Source organism: Rutilus rutilus (genome assembly GCF_951802725.1).
Source record: "Rutilus rutilus genome assembly, chromosome: 4".
NCBI lineage: Eukaryota > Metazoa > Chordata > Actinopteri > Cypriniformes > Leuciscidae > Rutilus > Rutilus rutilus.
The window spans coordinates 38,113,959-38,122,856 of NC_140212.1; positions in this window are offsets into that span (position 1 = coordinate 38,113,959).

The following is an 8,898-nucleotide window of genomic DNA, read 5'->3' on the forward strand; positions in this document are numbered from 1 at the left end:
AAACATCCAGAGAGTGTTAAACCACAACCCATTATGTCAGAATGTTTATTTTTAAACCACAACCTTCTAAAAATTATATATTTAACAATATCTTTTGAATTTCTCATCCAAACAACGTCAAACGTGGCACTGCACTTACTCGTGCCCGTAGCGAGACACCTGTCGAGTTGGAAATCCATCGGACTAACGGTTCGAGAGATATGCGGTTAACAGACACACACACAGACAGACAGACAGACGTTCCTGTAATTAGACGTTCCTGCTTGTTGGATTATGATTCTTTAATCTTCAGAGACTAATATTAGCGTAGACACCATTCTTCTTATGATGTAACGAGTACTGACCTAATCTATGCAGCCTAACATTGAATTATGGAAGTCTATAATGTATTATGTGAATGCTAGGTCAAAGAGATGTGTCTTTAATCTAGCTTTGAACTGACAGAGTGTGTCTGCTTCCCGGACAATGTTAGGAAGATTGTTCCAAAGTTTTGGTGCTAAATAGGAAAAGGATCTACCGCCAGCAGTCGATTTTGATATTCTAGGTATTATTAACTGGCTGGAATTTTGAGATCGCAATGGATGTGAAGGACTATAATGCGTTAAGAGCTCGCTCAAGTACTGCGGAGCTAAACCATTTAGTGCTTTGTAAGTAATAAGCAATATTTTCAAATTGATGCGATGTTTAATAGGGAGCCAATGCAGTTTTGACAGAACTGGGCTAATATGGTCATACTTCCTTGTTCTGGTAAGAACTCGAGCTGCTGCGTTTTGAACTAGCTGTAGTTTGTTTATTAAGAGTGCAGGGCAACCACCCAGTAGAGCATTACAATAATCTAGCCTTGAGGTCATGAACGCATGAACTAATTGTTCCGCATTTGTCAATGAGAGCATATGGCGTAATTTAGATATATTTTTAAGATGGAAAGATGCGGTTTTACAGATACTAGACATGTGACTTTCAAATGAAAGATTGGTATCAAAGAGCACACCCAGGTTCCTAACCGATGACGAAGACTTAACAGAGCAGCCATCAAGTGTTAGACAGTATTCTAGGTTATTACGTGAGGACGTTTTTTGTCCAATAATTAGAATCTCTGTTTTTTCAGAATTTAGAAGTAGGAAATTACTAGTCATCCAATTTTTTATATCAGCTATGCATTCCGTTAATTTTGTGAATTGGTAAGTTTCGTTAGGTTTTGAAGAAATATACAGATGAGTAAAATCAGCATAACAGTGAAAGCTAATTCCATGTTTCCTAATGATATCTCCTAATGGTAGCATGTACAGAGTGAACAGCAACGGTCCTAGTACTGAGCCTTGTGGTACGCCATACTGAACTTGTGATCGATAAGACATCTCTTCATTTACTGCTACAAACTGATAACGGTCAGATAAGTATGATTTAAACCATGCTAGTGCAATTCCACTAATGCCAACATAGTTTTCTAGTCTATTTAAAAGAATGTTGTGGTCGATAGTGTCAAATGCAGCACTAAGATCGAGTAACACTAATAGCGAGATACAACCACGATCTGATGATAAGAGCAAATCATTTGTAACTCTAATGAGAGCTGTCTCGGTACTATGGTACGGTCTAAATCCTGACTGGAAATCCTCACAGATATCATTTCTTTCTAGAAAGGAACACAGTTGAGAAGATACTGCTTTTTCTAATATCTTTGACAGAAAAGGTAGATTCGAGATCGGCCTGTAATTGACTAATTCTGTAGGATCAAGTTGCGTTTTTTTAACAAGTGGTTTAATCATAGCCAGCTTAAAGTTTTTTGGCACGTATCCTAGAGACAAAGACGAATTAATGATAGTAAGAAGAGGATCTATGACCTCTGGAAGCATCTCTTTCAGTAGCTTAGTCGGTATAGGGTCTAACATACATGTTGTAGATTTAGATGATTTAACGAGTTTAGTAAATTCATCCTCTCCTATAGCAACGAATGAATCAAATTTTTCCTCCGGGAGACTACAATGCACTGCCTGATGCGATACTGTAGTAGACGGTTGCATAGTTATAATTTTGTCCCTGATATTATCAATCTTATAAGTGAAGAAGTTCATAAAGTCATTACTGCTGTGTTGCTTGGAAACTTCTGGGCTTGAAGCTTTCTTTTTCGTTAGTTTAGCCACCGTTTCAAATAAATACCTAGGATTATGTTTATTTTCTTCTAATAGGGTTGAAAAATAAGCAGATCTAGCAGCTTTAAAGCCTCTCTGTAATTAATCGAGCTCTCCTTCCATGAAATCCAAAATACCTCTAGTTTTGTTTTCTTCCAGTTGCGCTCCATTTTTCTGGCTGCTCTCTTAAGGGCCTGAGTGTGCTCGTTGTACCATGGCGTTGGACTATTTTCTTTAATCTTTAAGTGCAACGGAGCAACTGTGTCTAAAGTGCTGGAAAAGAGACTTTAAAAGTTTCTGTTGCAATATCAAGTTCTACTAAGCTATCCGGGATGCTGAGATGATGAAACTGATCAGGAAGATTATTAATAAAGCAATCTTTAGTGGCAGAAGTGATAGATCTAACATATTTATAACACGGAGTCGGCTTTGCAGCTTTGGCTAAATGAAGTTTACACGAGACTAGATAATGATCTGAGATGTCATCGCTCTGCTGCAGAATTTCAATGGCATCAACATCTATTCCATGTGATAATATTAGATCTAGAGTATGATTACGACAATGAGTGGGTCCTGACACGTGTTGTCTAACTCCAATTGAGTTTATAATGTCTTTAAATGCCAAACCCAATGCATCTTTTTCATTATCGATGTGTATATTAAAATCACCAACAATAAGTACTTTATCTGCAGTCAATATTAATTCTGATAGAAAGTTCGCAAATTCTTTGAAAAAATCTTTATGGTGCCCTGGTGGCCTATATACAGTATCCAGCACAAATCTCAAACGTGATTTATCATTTATACTATATATTTTTACATTAAGCACTAACACTTCAAAATAATTATATTTAAAACTTGATTTCTTAGTGGTTTTGAAAATATTACTATAAATTACAGCAACACCTCCCCCTTTGCGTTTCAGACGAGGCTCATGTTTATAACAGTAATCTTGCGGGGTTGATTCATTTAAAGTAATGTAATCGTTTGGTTTTAGCCAGGTTTCTGTCAAACACAGCACATCTAGGTTATTATCTGAAATCATATCATTAACAATGAGTGCTTTTGAAGTAAGCAATCGAATATTCAGCAACCCAAGCTTTAGCATTTGCTCATCTGTATTATAGCTGTTTTTTATTTGTTGAACATCAATTAAATTGCCAGTCTGTCTGCTTCCTGACCTGAGCCCCAGATTGTCATGTTTGAGCTCTAAGACTATGTGCCATATTACTAGAGAGAAGAGCAGCACCATCCCAGTTTGCCCCAAAAACTTTTCCAATTGACTATGAATTCTATATTATTAAGCGGACACCACTTAGACAGCCGCCCGTTGAGTGAGGATAGTCTACTAACTATATCTCATCACTCCGGTGAACAGGAAGGGGGCCAGAGCAAATTACAGTGCTTGACATCATACTTGCGAGTTCACACACCTCTTTAATATTAATTTTGGTGATCTCCGACTGGCGGAGTCAAACATCATTAGTGCCGACGTGAATAATGATCTTAGAGAATTTACGATTAGCATTAGCCAGCACTTTTAAATTTGCTTTGATGTCAGGCGCTCTGGCTCCCGGCAAACATGTGACTATGGTGGCTGGTGTCTCTATTTTCACATTCCGTGTGATTGAATCACCGATTACTAGGGCACAATCAACAGAATTCTCAGTGGGTGTTTCACTGAGCGGGGCAAATCGATTTGTTATGGTAATCGGAACGGAAGAGTGTTTTTTTGATCCGCGACTAGAGCGATCCCTCACTGTCACCCATTTGCCTGGCTGCACAGGCACTAATTCAGCTGGAACCGCATCATGTAAAGAGTTCACTATGCTAGGCGCATCCAAAATAGTATCTAAAGCTCTAGCACTCTTACTATCCTCAATTAAAGTTTGGATGCGTGTCTCTGTCAGCCTAACTGACTCCTTGCATTTATCACATATAAATCCTATATTGCCAACAGAGAAGGCTATGCTAAACATGTGACATGAAGTGCAAGTGAAAATAACAGGACAAGACATTACTCACCGTGTTTGTTGACTGATTCTTACTCACCTGAGCTTTTTATGAACTCAAAGGCGCGGGCGCGCGTGAGAAAAATAAATAAAAAATAGCTGAGCGCACGGGTGGCGCGTTAACAGGCTAGCGAATTACTAGCGTGTTGTGCTAGTAGTAACGGAAGCTAGCGATGTCAGGTTAATCTGAGATGTTGGGTAAGCTGTATTTAGTAATAGTATAAACAACTAGAAATTGTAGTAAATGATAGTTCAAAACAGAAATACGAGGCTAAGACGGAGCTTACAGCACAGAAGCAAACACACAGCAGGCAGCGAGGCAGACAGGAGCAGCACTAAAACGTTAATATGAAAACATTATTTATTGAACAAAAATAACCATTATATATTTAAAAAATAAGAACAGTAATTAAAAATATATATTTTGGTGCAAATAAGTACATTGCAATATGATTGTTCAGAAATAGGTGTATTAATACACAGAACTATCTGTCACGGACACACACGGGAAACAGGAAGATCCAGTAGCAGTATGTTTATTTAAGTGTAATCCAAAATTGTAGTATCCAGGCAGGGGTCAAAATCCAAATAAGCAGTCCAAAACAATAAACAAAACAAGAACAAACCAGGAAACAGACATCAGAAGTGTAGTGACAAACAATAAGGACTCCGTGACAAACACTAACCAGACAGGGGCCGTTTCTCAATATGCGTTCTTGTCTGTACTTGTGTTCTTGTGGACTTGTGAAACGTCATCAGTCGCTGCCCAAGTACTGTCCCAATACACAAGTTCGCATTTTGGCAAGAACGGTTAAAAATCCCGGAAGTGTTCTTGACACGCCCATTTTACCGAGGATGCAGCGGTTGGTAACTTGTGTGAACTTAACGGCAGAAATATCCCAGCATTCATTTCGGCATTCGAGGAAGGAGAGGCAGGTCAATACAGTAAGTCGTTTTTCTACAATTTCGTACGCTATTTCATCACTAAATTCACTTCTGAGAACATTTGATGCGAGAAATCAACTGTGTAGATTTCAAATATTGGCATTTTTACGAAAATTTATGGCGAATCGAAAATGTGCTCAAAGGTTTTCGGAAGTGAGACTCTCTATAAGCGCCTGAGGGTGTTAAGTTAGCTTTAAGTTAGCTAGCGAGCCAACCGGCCAGTCTGCTCACAGACTCGTTTTACCCTACAGCCAAGAGACCATTGCAGCAGACGCCAGCGGAGCAATAATGGCAGAGGAAAGCCAGACCCACAACTGTAAGAAAGTTTTACTTTTCGTACCGCTGTTATTATGTAACTTAGGCTAATTGCATTCTGAATATGTGATATCATTTTAATTGAAACCAAGGGACATCTGAGGAAACCGCAGCATTAATTACATGGCGAGCGGCCAACGAGGTTCTCTTCACTGGTCGGAGGAATTCCTCCAAAAATGGATGGGAGTGAGTAACAACATGCATAATCTGTTTGTTGTTGTTGTTTTTTTACTACAGACTGTTGTATAAAAAGAATTGTACGCTAGCCTAGGGGTAGTCGGTCGATTGGTGTGTTTGGTTGTGTCTGCCAGCCTGTCAGAAGAGTTTTATGCACCAAAATGAAAGAAAACAAATACTTTAAAGCTAAGAAAGCAAATATTAAATAAAATATCTAAGAAGTTGTGTAAGTTGCATTTTAGTCTGTTGATGTGATTTAAAGTGGGTTGTAGTGTGGTATGAAACACTGCTAAATACTAACGTTAGTGACAAGCAAAATAAACAGTACAGGTGACATTTATGATTTGGTTATGATATGAATGCAGAAAGTTATATGGAGGCAGTATTGCACTTAAGTGTATGATAGTACATGGATGCAGGGAGTAGAGGAGTGACAGTAATGCAAATAATAATTATTGTTAGTAGTAATATTAGTAATTGTGTTTAAGTTGTCCTCTCTTCTTTTTGCTTTTTTCAGAGCATTTGTGATCAAGTCTGACCTGGCTATCACAGCCAAACAAGCCATGAAAAAATGGAATAACCTAAAGGAAAAATACAAGGTAACCTACCATTTAATCTCTTTTTCAGTAATGTAGTGGGACTAATTTAAGCTAAATTTACCAAGTTAATATGCAATTATTTGTACAAGTGGAGTACAAGTATTATAGGGCAAGGACATACGTTATCAAAACACTTTTAGGAAATTGTAAACTAAACAACATATCCAAACTTGATTTTTTTTCTGTGTGGAAAATTAATATTATATGTTTGGCATCAGTATTTTAACTTCCATCATTATTGCAAGATATCTTAAAATAACTGTTAGCTTAAAATAACTTGACATGAAGGAAATTTATACAGGATAGCATTGCGACAAACATTTGTGAAGCCATTCAAAACTGTGGAAACTTTTTGGGACTACAAATATGTTCAATAACCGTTTTCACCGTTTTCATTTACACATTATTTTTTTAGGAACTTAGGGATCCTCCAACAGGGAAAGGGGTGGAGGCAGGTGGGGTGACTGCTGCTACCTGGCAGTGGTACAGTCAGATGGATGCTGCACTCCAGGGGCAGCACTCAATAAGTCCGCCCCTGGTAGTGTCAGCAAATCTGACTGCCACTACAGGTGGTGTTGTCACCTCTCCATCCTCTGCCCCTCCCAAAGAACGGGCCAAACCGCCACCAAGAAAGAGGGCCAGGGTCAGTGAGGCACTCCTGGATTTCATGAAGGAGCAGGCAGAGAGGGAAGAGGAGAGAGAGCAGGAGGAAGTGGCGAGGGTAGAGGCGAGGGAAAGAGCAGCCTCTGACAGGGCAGAGAGATACTTGACTCTCTTTGAGAGACTTGTAAATAAATTGTAAATAGCCAGTATTATTTGTTATGTTCTTGGTTTATGATTGTTATATGGGATTTTTTTCTATAAATATTTTTTAAATTGAGTTTTAGTCTGTAGTACATCAAGTAGTAATATGCAGGAAAGACAAATAAAAAAAGAGAAGCAAATCTTACAACTGCAGTCAGAGTCATGCCTTCTTTTTGAAATTATTTGTAGACAGCCATCAAATTTGGCATGTTTCTTTTCAACTAAAATATTTGGTGATTAATAGGTATTTTTTCTGTTGTCATTGACATTCTGCTAGGTGTGCTTAAAAAACAGTCAATGACCATATACACAGTATTTTTTAATTATTCATCAACTAAACAATTTTACAGTCTAACTAATATAATGATACAAATAAATATATTAAAATCTGCAAGGTAACATTTACATTTCATTTTCATTTATTCACTATTTAATTGACAGGGACAGTGCACACTTAAAATAATTTAAACAGAGTTATCTAGCAGCTAATTTGCATCTATTGTCCCTGGGCATTCACTCAGGTTTATCCCCTCAATCATAATCGTGCTCCCTCAGACACGCAGGCAACTCTCCAGGGGCAGACACCTGTGCAGCAAGTCTGGCACGGAGATTATTTCCTGAGAACTCCCTATACTCATCAGGAACGTTCCCCTGATTTTCATCCTCATCGTAAAGTTCCTCCTCCTCCTCCTCCAGGATATCATATGTCGAGAGACAGAGGTTGTGGAGGATGCAGCATGCTGCAATTACTTTAGGGGCAAATAGAGGCCGAATCTCCAAAGCCCTCAGGAAGATGGCTCGCCAGCGGGTTTTTAGCATTCCAAAGGTACGCTCAATGATGTTCCTGGCCTTGGCATGGTGCTTGTTGAAGCGTGCTTCAACTTGGCCTGATGATTAAAATACAGGTAATGTAAAAATATATGTGGTATTTCAAATGCAAAATAACAAATCCAATAAAAAATTTCTCTGTATATTCTTACCCGCTACAGGCTGGCGGTATGGCGTCATGAGGGTGAGAGGATGCTGCAGACATGGGTACCCCCCGTCTCCAAGAAGAAAGAAGCCAGCTGGTGGATATAGGGACTCCTTGTACATTGGAGATCTCCGGAGGACAAGGGCATCATGGACTGACCCGGTGTTGCCAATGTAAATATCCAGAAATTTCCCTTTGCCATCACACACACCCTGGAGAACCACTGAAGGGAAGAGCTTGCGGTTAAAGTAACACTTCTTTTGTGGTTCAGCAGGTGGAAGTATTCTGACGTGGCACCCATCTATTGCTCCAGCCGCACAGCGGAATGCCTCATGGCCAGCCAAGCGAGCAAAGCCTGCCCCGACCTCCTCCATCTCTTCTGGCTTGGGGAAATGAATCACCTTGTGAACAATGGCCATCATGTCATCCACTATACTGTGGACTATTCTGCCAACTGTGGCTCTCGGTATGGCGAAGATGTCTGCTGTCACTCTGTATGAGGTGCCACATGCAAGCCAGTAGAGACAGACAGCCACCTCGATTTCGTGGCTCCATCCATGTGGCTTTTGCCAAGGCAACATCTGGACCAGCAGGTTGATGGTTTCTCTGGAGAGCCTAAAGGCTGGTTTTAGGTCAGCTTCAGAGAAAAACACTCTGAGGATTGGCACGTAGTTATTTATTTGTACATACCTCTGAGAAGGCGCTTGATCCTGTGTTTGAAAAAGAAATACACACACACATATATATATATATATATAATTACTTACAATAAATTAACATTCTACAAATATTTTTTTAATTCTATCATTTTGGTATCATTTTGGTATTGGAGCAAGGAGTGGGAAGCAAGGAAAGGCCAACACAATGGTAAGTAAAAAAAATAATTAAAAAAAGGCTGTTCCATTCCTTCTAGTCTGATTATATGTGTATTTCTTAAAATT